The sequence below is a fragment of the Microtus oregoni genome, unplaced genomic scaffold (assembly GCF_018167655.1).
Source record: "Microtus oregoni isolate MIOR12 unplaced genomic scaffold, Mior012 000123F_ref0000434, whole genome shotgun sequence".
Taxonomy (NCBI): Eukaryota; Metazoa; Chordata; class Mammalia; order Rodentia; family Cricetidae; genus Microtus; species Microtus oregoni.
The window spans coordinates 228974-247110 of NW_024544755.1; positions in this window are offsets into that span (position 1 = coordinate 228974).

Below are 18137 nucleotides of genomic sequence, written 5' to 3' on the forward strand. Positions count from 1 at the left end.
AGATATTATGTAGAGAATTTACATTGGAAGTCTTCATCAGATCCCTCCCTTTAGAGATCTGGGAACCTCACAGAAGAGGGAGAGGAATGATTACAGGGGTCAGAAGGGATGGTAGACACCAGGAGAATATAGCCCACGGAACTAAGCAAGGCTCACATGGGTTCATTGAGAATAAAGACACAAACGCAAGAAGGACATGGGGCTGTACCAGGTCTTCTGTGTGAATGTTGTGATTGTTAGCTTGTTTTTGTAGGACACCTGGCAGTGGGAGCTGGTATATCTCTAACCCTTTTGCTTGTTCTTGTGACTTTTCTACTATTCTGTTTCTTCGTTCAGCATTGTCATGAGAACTTTAGCCTTGTCTTATTATATCTTGATCTGTTTTGCTAGCAGCTGTCAAGCTTCTTTTGGAAGCTTGTGCTTTTCTCAAGAGGACAGAGAGGGGAGAGGATCTGGGGGAAAGAGTAGTTGGGAGGAGTGAGGGAGAGAAAATTAGTTGGGATGTATTGTATGAGAGAAGATTCTGTTTTCAATAAAAATAAATCACTATAAAGAAGATTCATTTCATTGCCCTTTAATTCTCACAGATTTTTTTTAATTATGTAAAAGATCAAATAAATCTTAAAAAAAGAATGACAAGTCTTGCTGTCTCACATATGTATGGGACAACCTTAGCAGAGAGAAAAGGAAAATAGCACTGACCTAAGTAACAGTGTGAAGAGAGGAATCTAAAATTGTGCAAAAAAAATTGAAAATATTTTTTTTTTGCATTTAGCTAATCATCTTTTCCCAGTGGGCTTATGGCTCCTATTTTTTCCTACTTGTAAATTGATAAGAAACATTTCAGTTCCCACCTTTGGAGTATGAACATATAAATCAGTGAGTTAGGTTACTAGAATAAATCAACAAAGCTGGAGATATCAGTGGGATCTCATGCTTGCTTCATAAATTTTTAGGCAGAGACTAAAGATGGAGGTTTGCACATCAGTGAGCATCTTAGCTACTTTCCTCTTGTTGTGATATAATGCCCTCACAACACCAACTTAGGCAACAGTGTTATTCCATCTCATAGAATGAAGTTCCAGTTCATCATGGTGCAAAAGTCACAGCAACAAGAACTTAAAATGCTAACATTGTATACCAAGTTAAGAAGGAGGTACCAATGAATTTTCTGTTATCCAAGAAACTCTAAAGTCAACATGGTGTAAAGACAGTGCTCTATTACTCCGGTCTGCCAAATCTGAAACAATTTTATTAAAAAAATTAAGTAATATTTATTATAACCCCAAGTATAAATATTTATGAATAAATTCTAAATAAATATTTATGAATCAAGTATATAAATAAATATATTTTTAGTGTTGGTATCAAAACATATACTTTCAGAAGAATTCCAAATAACCAATGAGATACTCTGAAGTCAGTCAGCCTAACTACCAACCTTCAGCTACTGGTTATACAACATTCTTTACCCAAAACTTAGAGGAAATAGTAGGGTAGGGTGGGGATAAACTGACAAGGTGATCAAGGTTAACATCAACAATAATGTCATATATCAGCATATGTACCATACCATGTGAAAAATAGTACTTAAAATTGTGGTACAACTCCTAGTACCTTATAATCCCAAGCTCATCAGAAGAAAACTACAAGACTGAGACATGCTACAAAATGCTTTATCAGTTCTCTCGTGGTCATAAAGTTCGTTCAAAACAGGAACTGCCTTAAAAATCACCAGTGACAAGAAGAACCGAATGAGGAAGCTGGAAGTTATGTGACTTTGCTGTTTGAAACCTTAGATGAACAGAAGAATACAAAATAAAACTAAGAAGGAGTGAGAAAATTATGGATTTTTGTTAATAACCATGTATTAGAATCGGTTCATTAATTACAACAAATGTGTCATGACCATAAAGGCAACATGATGTCAATAATGTGAAAATTAGTACCCCTTTATTTCTCTGAAAATAAAATTTCTTTGCCTTTCAGAATCTTTTTGGTTTTATGTGACCCCATTTGTTAATTGTTGATCTTAGTACATGCACTATCAATGTCCTGTCCATCAAGTCTTTTCCAGGGCCAATGTGTTCAACACTAATGCATACATCCTCTTCTGTCAAATTAAGTGTATTTAGCTATAGGTTGGAGTTGAATTTTGTGCAGAGTGAATAGTATGGATACATTTGCATTCCTCTACATGCAAACATTTAGTTTTACCAGTATCATTTACTGAAGATACATTTTCCAGTGTGGATTTCTGGCTTCTTTGTCAAAAATCAGGTATCCATAGGTTTGTAGATTTATTTCTGGGACTTATTGATTCCATTGATCAATATGGCTGTTTTTATACCAATCCCATGCTGTTTTTATTACTGAAGCTCTATACTACAATTTGAAATCAAGGATGGTGGGACCTCCAACAGTTATTTAATTATTTACAGTTTTAGTTTTTTTTTTTCAATGTGAAACTAAAAATTGTCCTTTTAAAATCTGTGAAGAATTGGGCAGGAATTTTGGTGTGGATTGTATTGAATCTTTAAGTTGCTTTTGGTAGGATGGTCAATTTTGTTATGTTAATGTTTCTCATCTGGTAGTAGAAGAGATCTTTCCATCTCCCGATATCTTCTTCAGTTTTTTTCTTCAAAGATTTTAATTTTTTATCATACAAGTCTTTCATTTGCTTTGATCACTGTCATTTAGACAAATAGGCAGCTTAAAGAACAGGAAAAGATTTTTACCAACTGCGTATTCAATACAGGACTAATACCCAAAATATATAAAGGACTCAAGAAAAAAGATACCAAAAATCCAAATAATCCGATTAAAAATGAGGTGCAGATTTAAACAGAATTCTCAGCCGAGGAAACTCAAATGACTGAGAAACACTTACAGAAATGTTCAACGTCCTTAGCCATCAGAGAAATGCAAATCAAAAACCCTTTGAGACTACTTCTGTCAGATATGTATGACAATATGTCGAAATGACAGCTCTTGCTGGGGAGGATGTAGAACAAGTGGGACACTCCTCCATTTCTGGTGGAAGTGAAAACTTGTTCAGCCCATATGAAAATCAGAGTAGAAATTCCTCAGAAAGTTGAGAATAAATCTACCTCAAGATCTAGCTATACTATTTTTGGAAATATACAAAAAGGATGATTCATCCTACCCCAAGGAAACTTACTCAACTATGTTCATGGCTTTTTTATTCACAATAACCCAAAACTGGGAAAAACCTAGATTGGTGTGGGAGAATTGTCTGTAATCTGTCAATCATGTTTTAAATAAATGCTGATTGGCCAGGCTGGAAGTATAGGTGGGAAAACCGACAGCAAGTAGAGATGATGTACAGAGAATAGGAGAATTCTGGGAAGGAGGAAGTTGATTCCTCCCACTCCTGCCCATACTACCAAAGCAGCAGGATGTGACCTGCCCCACTGAAAAAAAGTACTGAGCCACATGGCTAAAATAGATAAGAACAATGAGTTAATATAAGCTACAAGAGCTAATATGTAGCCTGAGCTAGTAAGCCAATCATCTTTATAACTTTCAGAGATCTCTGTGTGATTTTCTTTGTGCCTAAAATGGTGTGGGGAACTGGATGGGACAGAAATCCCAACAAGCAGGCCCTAGTGTTACACTAGATGTATGTCAAAAAAAAAAAAGTATAGATAAGGAAAATGTGCTATATTAACACAGTGAATTATTACTCAGCTGTTAAAAGGTGACATCATAAATATACAGACAGATGGATGGAGCTAAAAAAAAGTCAACCTGAATGAGCAACCCTGATATGAAAAGATAAATATGGTATATATTTGCTTATATTTGGCTATTATTCATTTAAAAATGGTAAACAAGCTATAATCCGTAGTCCCACAAAGGTTATGTATAAAGGAAAAGACTAGGAGAATACATAGATCTCCTTGGAAGGGAGAAACAGAGTAGAATTTATGGTTTCATTAGGAGCAGGTGTGACTGGAACAGGAAGATCATCGGGGAAGGGAAATAGAATTGAGAGAGGAAATGCAGGGAGAGACAGCTAGAATTGAAGGGCATTTGAGGAGTGGTATAGACACCTAGAGAAGTGGAAACACCCTAGAATATATGAACATGATCCTAATTGCAAGAAGCCATGGAAGGATAAAGCACATGAAAATTGATAATTCAGATGTTCATCCACCAGACTATATCTCTAATAGAGATCATCCTGCCTAGCAAGGATTACAGGACTACTGACTTTGAAAATCAGTTGCCTGGATTTTTAATTTCTCTCATGCACCACATCATTTATTCTCTAAGAAGTTCATTTCTTCCCTAAGAACAGCTTTGGATACATTTCCATTGCTTTGTATTTATCTCACGTAAATATTCCATCAACCGGGCACAAATACAGCTGTGGATAATCAGGAATATGATTTCTGCCTAACTGTATAATTTTGATGAAAAGAGATAATTCTAGGATATTTTACATTCCTTACATTGATGTAGGATTCTGAGTCACAAAGACAGTCTTTTACCCAGACAGCTACTTTAGACTCAGAATAAATTCAAAGTCAGCTGGTTGCCTGTGGGGACAAATACAGGAGGTCATTTTTCCAGGTATTGTTTGTTGTTGATATAAGGTCAGAGCTTGAAGCAACTTTAGTCTGCATGTACTCTCTACCACTCAAGATCCAGTTAATAATTATTATTGTTAAGTCTTGAATTCCAGCCTCATTTTCTTCCTGCAAACCCTAACCATCTGAGCTATGTGCAAGGCTAAGCATTATCCACTGGCTGGTCAATACAACCTCCCCAGCCTAAGAGAAACTGTGTGACTTATCTTGTGATATGAGAAGGATCAGGCCTTGAGAATGAAACTTATAATTGTCTAGAGTTTGATTGTAAAAGGAAGAGTAGAGGAAGGGTATAGAGATGTAGAAAGATGCAGAGCTACTCATAGAACCTGCTGATTAGAGCAACGAGAAAGCATGTAGAGTTATTAGGAAGCTGTGAAGAAAGATTTTTCAGGGAGGATTTTTTTAAAAGATAAAGTATAGAAAAAGTTACCATCAGAATATGTCTATGTTTTTGTATTTTTCCCTCACATATAAGACAGAAGATATCTAAACTTTATATAGATAAAATCTGTTCCTAAGTAGTCATTGCATTCATGGACTTTTTTACATACCCTAGTGCTGACTGGAGTTTGTCCCCCTTAAGTCAGTCATACCTAATAAAGTCTCCCGAGAGATGGAGTTCCAGTTGGCCATCTCTTGTCACCAAACAAAGCTTCCAGTACTAGGGACTAGGCAATATCCAATTGAGTTGTTTGCTAAAACATTTTCATGGAAACCACCAAACGACCCAGGGTGCCTTTCTGATAAAATAGTAGGTTTCTTTCTGCAAACTGGTAGCTAGATCCCATTGCTGAAGACAACACCCACAGAACTCATTGAACATGAAGAGGTCAAACTGGTGCCTTCATAGAACCTTCATTCCATTGTTCTAGTGTCTATGATATTGAAAGGTACTCTGCAGGCTACCCAAAGCGAAAAGCAAAAACTCAACCACAAAAACCTTGATTTATAATCTTTCTTGGCTTCAAAATATGTTAGGGCAATGGTGGCACAGACCTTGTGGGAGCAACCAACTGATATCTGACTTGACTTAAAGTCTACCCCATAATATGGTATCCATACCTGGCACTGCTTGTCTGACCAAGAACCAGAGTCTAGATAGGCCAGAGTCTAGGGTAAAACCAAATACTACTATTTTAAACAAAAATAGAAGTAATAAAATGACTCCTAATGGTATTCTATTATACTCATAAATCAGTGCCTTATTCACTCATAATTAGAGAGTTTTTCTTCTGCAGCAGATGGAAACAAAGAGACCTACAGACAGACCTTATGCAGAAAGAGAGAGAGAGAGAAAGAGAGAGAGAGAGCCCTTAGAACATACAGCTGTAAATGAGATATCACCATCAAATCCTCCCCTCAGAGATCAGGGAATCCAGTATAAAAGAAAGCAGAAGGAATAAGGAGAAAGAAGAGATAGAAGACACCAAGAGAGCATGGCTGTCTAAAACAACTGAGCAAGCTCGTATGAACTCCAAGAGACTGACTCATATGTCTAATTGTGGGACCCTTTTCCTCTTACTAAATTGCCTCATCCAACCTTGATATGAGGGTTTGTGCCAAGTCTTATTGCATATTAATATGACGTGTTTGGCTGGTATCACTGATGACCTGTTCTTTTCTGGAGACAAAGGGAAAGGAATGGTTCTTTGGGAGAGGGGATGTGGTGCTAAATGGGGAAAAGGGAAAGCTCCAGTCTGAAAGTGTTATATAAGAAAAAATAAAGAAAAAGAAAGAATATAATTACAGTGACCAAAATGTCTGAGAACTGAAATGGAAACTTAAAGAGAAAGGGTAGGTAGAATGTGATGCCTGTGTTCTTTCTTGAACAAAACATGCTCCTGTCGTGACTTTACTTGGAAGTCTTTCATTACCAGTATTGCTAAATTGTGACATCACAATTAGCATCCCAGTTTCATCTTCTTCTCCATGATATACAGCAATGGAACTCGTCAAGATATGTACTTCACTCTTCAATTCATAATTTTTTCCCTCGGCAAATCTGAGGTGGCTCTTGTGTCTCCTTAACTGCATGCTGTTTATCAACTCATGTTTGTCCTTTTAACATATTTATAGAGTAAAAAAAAATAAGTGTTCCAGTGTTTAAGTTGTTGTAAATGAGTGACCATTTTTTTAATAGAAAATTGTTTGAAAATGATTCATGACATAAGCCAACTATCTCCATGGTGTTTGGTTTCTTAGAGATGATGTGTGGCTTCTCAGTTTCCACCAGCTCTTTTCGGGACCAAAGCAGGAAAGTGTTCTGAAACTTCCTTCACAGAGAGTGATGCGGCTTTAGTCAAAATCTGCTAAGGAATGGAAGCAGATGGAAATGGTTTCTGACTATTTGTGGTCTATTTGTAGGAGAGTTTGCCAAAGAACTCTGCACATCCAACCTCGAAAAACTTTCCTCTGACCTTATGTCTCATTATCTGATAATTCCAAATACCCTTTTCTTTAGCTTTCCCATTTTAATTACTCACATGTAAAATGTACGCTTATCATGGTCAATTTTCAAGTAGTCAGTCTGATTTTCTTCCTACCTTGCAACCCATATGCTCCAAACATATTGCACTACTAACAATTCACATTAATATGATATTCATGCTCATTCAAATAATAATAATCATATATCAGCTATTTCAGGGACTTATAAGACACCAAAAAATGAATTTAAAGAACCATAACTACCTTGAAAGTAAATTTATCATTTATAGGGAAAATCAGATAATATGACAAGAAATGTGTGCTGTTTAGCATCATCAATGCTGGAAGAGAGATGATAAAAATGACATTCACTCATTTCTATATTCATCCAAAAGTGATCAAAGCATCATGATGGCCCACTGGAATACAACAATGAACAAAACAATACTAATTGCTTCATACCTTATTGCTCTTACACCAGGAAAGGATGATGAAGAGTGTTACAAAAACACAGACATAATTACCCAATATGTACATATAATCTCTCATAATTTAAACAGTTTGATAAGTGCAAAAATAAATTGGATAATTCTGAGAAAATGGTATTTGGACTAAGATATGAAATTCTAACAGGAAGTGATTAGATATAAAACAAGAATGCAAATGTATAAATTATCAGAAGCAAAAAAGTTGCAAGCCATTTAGAGAACTGAAAAGGAAGACACATAATTGGATCATAGTGTTTTTTTCTATTAAACTTATTTGAGTTCTCTCGTGACTCAATCTTTTACCTACATTTATATCTACCATCTCAGTATTTACTAAATATTGGCGTATGAGAAAGTAGCACTGTGTAAATGCTTTAAGAATTCCTCTTCATACAAAACAAAGAGATGCCTCTGATTTAAAGCATAGTTTAATTTTCCTGATATGTGTATGTTCCTATAAGTTACTTACAACTGTATTTATCTATATCTATTTTTATATTTTCCCAGTCTGTGGAAGTGAAAAGGTTGACTCTTCAGGAATTAGAACTAAACTAGAGAAAGCAGTAAAGACAATTATAATTTTAGCTCTTCTCAAGAATGGAATTTTGCTTTGAATTGTCTGTCTGAGATGATGATCTGGTGATGTTCATCAGATATGAGGTAGCTGCAGCACATTGCCTGAAGTGTTAGCCTTCTCCCTCACCCTTTCCTCCTGTGCTCTCTGATCAGATTGTTAGTGCCCATTAGAAGTCAAGCCAATTATACCATTTTCCTGAATGCTTGCTTGAGAATTTTCTGTAGTTAGCCAAATGAAATTCTATATATGTTTAACATGACTAATTTTACATTTATAAATACTATGTTTAAGTTTTACATATATGAACAACATGATAGCTTTTGTTAAACAGAAGAATGAGTCTTTTCCAATTTTTAAATCAAAGAAGTATTTTTCCAATCTTAAAGTCCCCACAATTTTATTTATTTATTTAGAGACATGCTACCTTAAAACTCATTTTCCCCTCAACCTTCCCAGTATTGGGATTATAGTTGTATAACACCTCAATTAACTAACAGTACAGTGAATTATTTTCAGATTATTATTTTTAGATTAGAATTGACCAATTATTTATAATAGGCTATTTTAAACAGAATAGAAAACAGTAGGAGTGCCAGAAGTTTATTAGATTCTTAAATTGAATCTTATGTTTTATGTGTGTGTCAATAAATAAATGATACATGGCCTTAAGTCAGAGGAATAAGAGAAGGCAGATGTAAATATTTTGGTGTGCTAATCTCAGTGATAGTTACTGAACATATAATTTTGAGCAAAGCAAACCTTCCTTATCCTGGTGCAGTTTACATTTTAAATGATTATTTAATTCAGCCCAAGGGACATTAGGATTAGATTTATATAAAAAAATCAAATCACATTTGATGTTTCCAAAATACCATGCTTTGTGTGGTATAATCAAGATTTTAGCAAATGTTTTATCAAGGTCTGTCATAGGATCCCAGCTGAGGCCAACTGAACGTCTATTATTAGGTGAAAGCAAACTACATTTATTTTTCTTCTGAGTTTCAATGAAATGATTTTTAAAATACCTGGGAAATATGAAGAGTTAACTTGCAATATCTCTAAAATGATGTAGTACATTCATGCAGCAAAGAATTCAAAAAGGGGGGATTAAATATAAAAGAGAATGTTTCATAATAGAAAAAATATTAAAATATAAAGAAGACAAGTAGCTTGACAGATCATCATCTGAATATTTTCAGAAGAGATATTAGGCAGGATACACAAAAGCTTAGTGCAGCTATAGTTTTGAATTTATCAGTTTTGATAAAACAGCAGAGGCAAGAAAATAATGGTCAACCATTAAGAATATAGGTGTCTGAGTTTTCAAACAAATTCACCTTAGGCTTATGGTATAAAACAACTTAAATATTAAACATTCATCAAATTTCAAATGCATCATATAATAGATATTGTTTAAATAAAATCATTTCAAACTCTACAGGAAGATCACAATTTTCCAGGGACTGTCCATGTAACAGCTCCCAGCATAATGTTATTAGGAGATTTCTTTCTCATTCTGAGTATTTTTATGAAGATCATCATAAATTGTGGCCAGGTCTTCTTTATTAAATATATGGACAGAACAGATTAATGTTTTACACTGTTGAGATCCACAAGTAGTTGCAACTCTCTTTTCTCAAGATGTCATCATTCTTCCTTTAGCTCTCCAGACACTTAGCCAGCTAATGATTATGTTGAATTATGCTAATTATTACTGACAAATAATGAAGCGCCTGTGTTTAAGTTCTTTTAAAGGAAGTTTTGTCGTGATGTAAGTAGCCTGTTGCAGTGGCATTTCTCATTGGTAAAGCTTCAGTAGTTTCAGAAATTTTGACAGTGCCTCTGAAGTATAATATGAGACTGTCTCTTGTTTCTTCCGTGGCTAATGGAAATATGAAAAATGGTTGTTGAACCTTGAATTTGCAAGGTATCGGCATATTATGCTGGGAATGTCTTTCTAATCAAATCACAAATAGTATGAATATTTTTTATAGGGCCTCACAAGATGAAGTCTTTATATTGTGCTATGGAGGCCATCATGACCCAGTGTAGTGTGTGTGTGTGTGTGTGTGTGTGTGTATGTATGTATGTATGTATTACAAAAAATTAATCAATAGAGGAGTCAAATTGCATCATATCGAAGAAAACCTGATTTTGACAAAGAAACTAAAATTATACAATGGAAAAAAGAAAGCATCTTAAACAAATGTTGCTGGCATAACTGAATGTCAGCATGTAGAAGAATGCAAATAGATACACATCTATCTCCATGCAAAAAACTCACGTTCAAATGAATGAAAGACCTCAACATAAATCTAGTCACACTGAACCTTATAGAAGGAAAAGTGGAAAGTAGCCTTCAACATATAGACACAGATGATCACTTCCTAAATATAACACCAATATCACAGACACTGAGAGCAACAAAAATTAAAATGAGGCTTTCTGAAACTGAGAAGCTTCTGTTAAGTAAAGGACACAGTTAATAAGATAAAAAGGCAGTCTACTCAATGGGAAAAGATCTCTACTAACCCCATATCAGATAGATTGTCAAAATATATAGAATTCAAGATACTAGACATCAAAATACTAAATAATTTACTTTTAAAAATGGGGAATAGATCTAAACAAAGAATTCTCAACAGAAGAACCTTAAATGGCCTAAAGACAAGTAAGAAAATGTTCAGTATTTTTAGCCATCAGGGATATGCAAATCAAAACAACTCTGAGACACCATTTTACACCATTTAGAATGGTAAAGATTAAGAACACCAATGATAGCTTATGCTGGAGATGATGCAGAGTAAGAGAAACACTCCTCCATTGCTGGTGGGAGGGCAAACTTGTGCAACCACTTTGGATAGTATGATGGTTTCTCAGAAAATTGGAAATCAACCCACTTTAAGACCCAGCAATACCACTCTTGGGCATATACCCAAAGGATGCTCAATCATATTTTGCTCAACTATGTTTATAGCAGTATTTTCATAATAGTCATAATCTGGAAACAACCTAGATGTCCTTCAACTGAAGAATGGATAAAGAAAATGGAGTACATTTACACAATGGAGCCCTACTCAGCAGAAAAAAAAACAAAACAAAACCAAAAAAAACAAACAATGACATCATGAGTTTTGCATGCAATTGGATACAGCTGGGAAAAAAAAAACATAGTGAGTGAGGTAATGCAGACCCAGAAAGAGGATCAACGTATACCTTCATTAATAAGAGGATATTAGATATAAATAAAAGAATAACAAGCCTATAGTACAAGAACCCAGAGAAGCTAGATAACAAGAACACCAAGAGAAATATACATGAATCTCCCTGGGAAGGGGAAATAAATAAGATCTCCAGAAAAAATTGGGAGAGAAGGGGTGGGAGGTGAATAGAGGGTCTAAGGGGAAGAAGATCAGAAATGGGGAGAGGAGAGCAGAACTTGAGGAGAAGGGATGAAAGAGATGGGGAAATGACAGAGAGGGAGAGCAAGAAAAGACATTTCTTTATTAAGGAAGCCATTATGCAGCTAGTAAGAAATCTGGCACTAGAGAAAGTCTCAGAAATCCACAAGAATAACCCAAAGTAAGCCCCTAAGAAATTGTGGAGACGGTATCTGAACTTGTCAAGTCCTGTAATCAAACTGAAGACTATTTTAAATGTCATCATAAAACTTTTATTCAGCCTCTGATGGAAGCAGATGCAGAGATCCGCTGGTAAGCACTGTGCTGAGCTCCCAACATCCAGTGGAAGAGACAGAGAGAGTAGCATTAATAAGAGAAAAAGAGTGAGACCAGGATTTGTCCCTATTCCCTGTACTCGCATTTTGGAACCCATTCTCTTTGGAGAAATACCTTGCTCAGCCTAGATATAGTGGGGAGGACCTTGTTCCTTCCTCAAAGCAAAATGCTAGACTTTGTTGACTTCCTTACCCTCTCTGAAAAGTGGATAAGGGTGGAGTGGGGGTGGGGAAGCTAAAAGGAGTGGGAGGAGAGGAGAGAAGGAGAACTGGGATTGGTATGAAAAAATGAGAAAATATAGTTTTTAAAAATAAATAAATAAGTTTTTAAAAAGTATTTACTGAGGTAATCCAGTATGAGAAAAGAGTCCCAAAAGCAGGCAACAGGGTCAGAAACAGCTCCTGCTCCCACTGTTAGTAGTCCCACAAGAAGATCATCTTAATAGTAACTGTTAATCTATATCCAGAATGACTAGGTCAATCCAATTCAGGCTTCCTTGTCAGTTCATTCTCTATGAGTTTCTATTTGAATCAGCTCATTTGATTCTATGAATTATCTTATGGTTCTCTTGACACCATTGGGTCATGCAATCCTTCCTCCCCTTCTTCCACAGGATTTTACGAGGTACATCTAATATCGGGATGTGTGTATCTGCATCTGTTTCCATCTGTTGCTGAGTGAAGCCCCCTGATTACAGTTGGTCTAGGTACCAATCTATGAGTATAGCAGAATTATTATTAGGAATCATCTTATTGACTTTTTTATTTTCTTTCTTTTCTTTTTTTCCAGTTCTCCTTGGTTCTATCGTAATTCTCTCAGATATCCTACCTCTGAATCCATACCTCAGGGATAAACTCACTCTCATGTAATGGCTCTCAATATGAGTCAGTCACTTAGTCATTCCCACAATTTCTGTGCCACCTTTCCTCCAGCACGTCTTGTAGAAAGGACAAACTGTAGGTCACAGGTTTTGTGGCTGGGTTGGTGCCGTCACCTCTCCACTGAAAGTCTTGTCTGTTTATGGAAGATGGCTGGTTCGGGCTCCATATTTCCCATTCCTAGGAGTCTTGATAGATTCCATCTTAATAGATTCCTTGGGGTTTCCATTGTACTAAATTTCGAGCTCAATCCAGAGATGCCATGGGGTTCAATTTCTCTCTCCCAGTACTCTTTCCCTTCATCCTCTTCTCACTTGATCCTTCCTCTTTCCATCCCCACTCCCCAAAGAAAACAATTTTTAAAGAAAACATAAGATTTAAATTTAGTAACAAGAAGTAAAGCAATCTGAGAGAGACGGAGATGCACAATTAATGATAAGTATGTCTATCCTATAAATAATAAAATAAATAAATAAAAGGGCATTGTCTGTGAAGGTATTGTAAATAATTACATTGTCTAGATATGAATTATTTCCCAATTGCCCTTCTGTCCAATCATTAGACTAATATAGTAGAGTAGACTTTTTTCTTCAATGGTATGGTTTGCAAGGCTAGTAGGTCTAAGCACAGAACCTCAAGTCCTCAGTAGGAAAATGAGTCAATCCTATTGATGAAAACGATTTAAAAACAAAGACAAATCAAAGGGAACCTACTTTGGGTGTATTCTCTAAAGATATGAGTAGGATTTTGTCTTCTTTTGTTTTGTGTGCTAATAAAGACAATATACCAACACAGATTTCCTTTTTTGACCAAAACATTCGGTCACAAGATATATTTGTAGCATTTTAGAAATCTGCGAGGAACAGTGATATTTGGCATAATGGTTCTCTGACAAAGAAACACATCTGCCCCTCTATAAGCATGGCAACCGAGTTCTGACCAGTAGATTGATTGTCAAGATCTCCATGTTAGATTGATTTTTAATATCAGGCATATAGATAAGTTTAGAGTTACTGGGATCTAGTACCCCAGGAAGATTTGATATTGGTCTATAATACACAATATACACTTCTATTTATAATCTAATATGCTGTTCAGGATATCAAGGGAGAGAATTTGTGTTTGTGTAGCAAAACCATAACAGCTTTACTTCTGTTCTCTCACTAATGAATTCAATAGCTTACACTCAGAAGTTCTGCCTGCTCTGTTGGCTTCAACTGCTTGCATTTTTAAAAGAATACATTCTTCAAGGGCTCAAATTATAATTATTATAAGTTAGAAGATGACATATTCTAATAAAGAGTTAGATTTCCTTGCAAACTTGAATCATTCAGTTTGGAGATGCTTTAATCAGCCGCTGCCTTTGGTGACTTAACAGCAAACAGGCTTACGTGACATAAACACAATAGAACCATATCCAAGGTGCCTCTGAACTCACACATTCAGTCACGCACATCAATAGAAAATGATTAAATAGGAATACCTTGAGGATGTTGCAAAATTAAAATGTGGGTCAAGCAAAAAAAAATACTGTACTTAATATTATTTTTTTTGTTGTTGTTGTTTTTCGAGACAGGGTTTCTCTGAGGCTTTGGAGCCTGTCCTGGAACTACTTAATATTATAAACTAAGTGGTACCACCAAGATTAAAGAGTGTGTGTGAGAGAGCAATGAAGGGAATAACAAATTCCTTTCAACTACAGAGAAATTTTAAGGAATTTCTACATGCCCTTTAACTTGCACTCCTTTTTCTGTTAGCTTCTTCAACATCCAAAGTTGCTTGTGATTGTGGTATCTCATGGAAATACTGAAAAGAAATTAGCCCATAATCAAAATCAGTTATTTCTTGTAGGTTCTTTTATTATTCACATGGACGTCTGACAATTTCTTAATAAAGAACAGGAATGGGGATGGAACCACCACAGAAAGTAATCTACACTGGATTCTTCCATATTTGGACAAGCACATCTCTCAAAACTTCATTGTTCTACTTTGGTTCACTAGATGATGGACTACTTGGAGTGTATTTTAATGTTCTCCTTTTTACGGTAGGTAGTCAGACATAGAAAATGTAAAATCAAAGAAAAAGAATGAAAATTGAGGGGGAAACGAATTTATCAATATATATATACATATTATTAAGGTTTCATTTTTAGGTGTGACCACACCCCGCCCACTAACTCCTGTCATGTGATTCCTCATCCGGATGTTCAAAATCTCACTGGATCAAAAATAGCCTTTAAATTCTTCTTGTTCTATCAACCTTATTGTTAATTCAGTATTTGCCAGTCTTCTATTGTTTGCTCAACCCTAACCATGCTTTGATGAAGACTACTTATCAAAAATTCACTTTATCTTAACCACTGTTAATGGATTTCAATTTAAGCCCTCAATGACACTGATTCTCACTTGCTCTACATTTATATTACACAAGAAATTAGAGATATTTCTTTTCAATTCTCAATAAATTTAGAACAGCATCTACTTTATGGCAAAGAACTTCGTTAATATTGTTTGAACAAATGAAATAGTGGTCTTATGATTCAGTGAATGAATGAAAAAAATGATTTGACTTGGGCTTTCTAATGTAACTAGATTTTCTTTCTTTATTTCTAGGAGCAACAGTAAGAGGATATGATGTTTGGCTAGACTATGAAACTCTATAAGATGAATAGCAGCTGAAAATAAAAGGGAAAAATGATACTATTCTTCTCTTAGCATTTACTAACCTGTAACTGAATTTCTAATGATGAAGTCAAAAGAAAGTTATGTACTATTTCATGCAACTGAAAAATAATAAATGATTATATTATATTTACATATATAATTATAGTGATAAAATAAATAATTATAAAAATATATAGATATTTTAAATGTCTATAATTGTTACAATGATCTCTTCAGTATGAGAATTTAAGAGACATGTGAATATATGTGTATATATATATATATGTGTGTGTGTGTGTGTTTAAACATATATCATGTTCATTTTATAAGACAAATTGAGCTAAAGCTGAATTTCCCATTGTCATAAATACTATCAAAAGGTAAACATGCTAGTTTTTGTTTTCTATTTTATTTACTTATATTTTGTGGTGCTGTCAATTAATCCAAAGCTTTGCACAAATTAGATAAATATTCCACCACTTAACCATATCCCTACCTTAAATCTTTTCTTCTATTCTATATTTATTATTGACAATTCATACTGCTATTATTTGTCATACATGCTAGTACTTTGAATCTACATACCTTTAAATGATAACAGAAAAATTGGTGTATCAGGAAGAACTTTTGAATTTGGAAAATGCATATATGTTCAAGTATTATCTATACAGGAGCATAAGTGAGAGAAATTGGATCTAAGTTTAATATGCTTTTAAATATAATGGTTTTGATTTATATATTATTTATTTATATATATTATATATATATATATTTTATTTACATATTATTGTCTGTCTTGAAAATTTAGCATTTATGACTTTATAGATACCAGGGAGATTTAAATAGGAGCACCCACAGCTAAGGTAACATTGCACCTTTGTCTTACATTTCATGATAATATTGTGGATGTTTAATGATAAGATGTGGTAGGAAATGTTACTATTACAATGGCCTAACTGTAACATTTTCTTAACAATGAAGTTTCAACTATTTTTTTTAATTTAAGAAAGAGAGAAGAAATTACAATTAATGGTTATGAAACCTTAATTATCACTGTGTTATCTAGTAACTGGTATTACCAAAAGAAATGTAACTACATTATATAACTGCATTAATGATTTATATGCATTTATTTTTTTATTGTATAGGTAGATTCCCACTATGAAGTCTAGACTGTGATTTTTTTCTCTTTTGCATTGTGTTATTTTGTTTTTATCGCTCCCATGTCCCCTCTCCACTTTTTTTCAGATTCATGTCTCATGTGTGTGTGTGTGTATGTTTGTATACAAATAAACATATAAAGAAAACCTGTTTATTTCTTTTACTGCTTTTTTTTCCCCACAGGAAATCAAAGATTCTCACTTTTATTCAGCTTGTAACCTATCTTCAAAACATACCAACTAAACACTGTTCGAATTAATAAATTCAACATCATAATGAGATACTTACTGCATTTTTCTGTTATTGAAAAGAGTGTTACAGATGAGTTGAGCATTACATAAATAAGCTTTATCTAATGGAAATATATATATATATATATATATATATATATATTCTTTTCTTTTCTTTTATTTATTTATTTATTTTTTTTATTGAGAAAAGAAAAAAAAAACAAATTTCCTCCTCCTCCCAGGCTCCCATTTCCCTCCCCCTCCTCCCACCCTTCTCCCCCTCCTCCCACCCTTCTCCCCCTCCCCCCACTCCTCTCCCTCTTCCTCTCCAGCCCAAAGAGCAGTCAGGGTTCCCTGCCCTGTGGTAAGTCCTAGGTCCTCCCCCCTCCGTCCATTTCTAGGAAGTTCAACATCCAAACTGGCTAGGCTCCCACAAAGCCAGCACATTACGTAGGTTCAAAACCCCGTGCCATTGTCCTTGGCTTCTCATCAGCCCTCATTGTTCGCCATGCTCAGAAAGTCCAGTTTTATCCCATGCTTTTTCAGTCACAGTCCAGCTGGCCTTGGTGAGCTCCCAATAGATCAGCTCCACTGTCTCAGTGGGTGGATGCATCCCTCGTGGTCCTGACTTCTTTGCTCATGTTGGGGAAGGGGGAGGATTGGGATGAAGGAAGGTTGGATGGGGGAGCACGGAAGCACGGTTCTTAGTTAAGGGCTCCACTTTAGGGCTGGCAAGAGACCTGACCCTAGAGGGGCTCCCAGGAGCCCAAGGCGATGTCTCCAGTTAGTTCCTTGGGCAGCTGAGGATGGGGAACCTGAAACGACCCTATCCTAGAGCAATACTGACGAATATCTTGCATATCATCATAGAACCTTCATCTGGTGATGGATGGAGACAGAGACAGAGACCCACACTGGAGCACTGGACTGAGCTCCCAAGGTCCCAATGAGGAGCAGAAGGAGGGAGAACATGCTTTTTGTATATGTACATTTTAAGGCTGATTATATGGTAATAGATGACCACTTAGGGACTCATCTCAGGAAAAAACTAATTCTCTTTTTTTAGTTGTTAATAATTTCATGAAACTCTTCAGGGTCCCTGTGAGAATATTCCGATTCTTGTTGCCATGATTACTTGTATTGGTGTTGTTCAAATTTTGTTTAAACAAACATATTTTTGAGATTTTATATGTTTGCTTCCCCGCCATATCTAGAAGACATCAGATATAGTCATGTAGCAGCATTCCTGCTCCACAGACTATTGAAATTTTTCCCTCACCTATATTCCCTGAGCCTTAAATGAAGGGGATGAGATACAGATTTATTTATTTTAGTTGCACAACCCTCTGCTTGG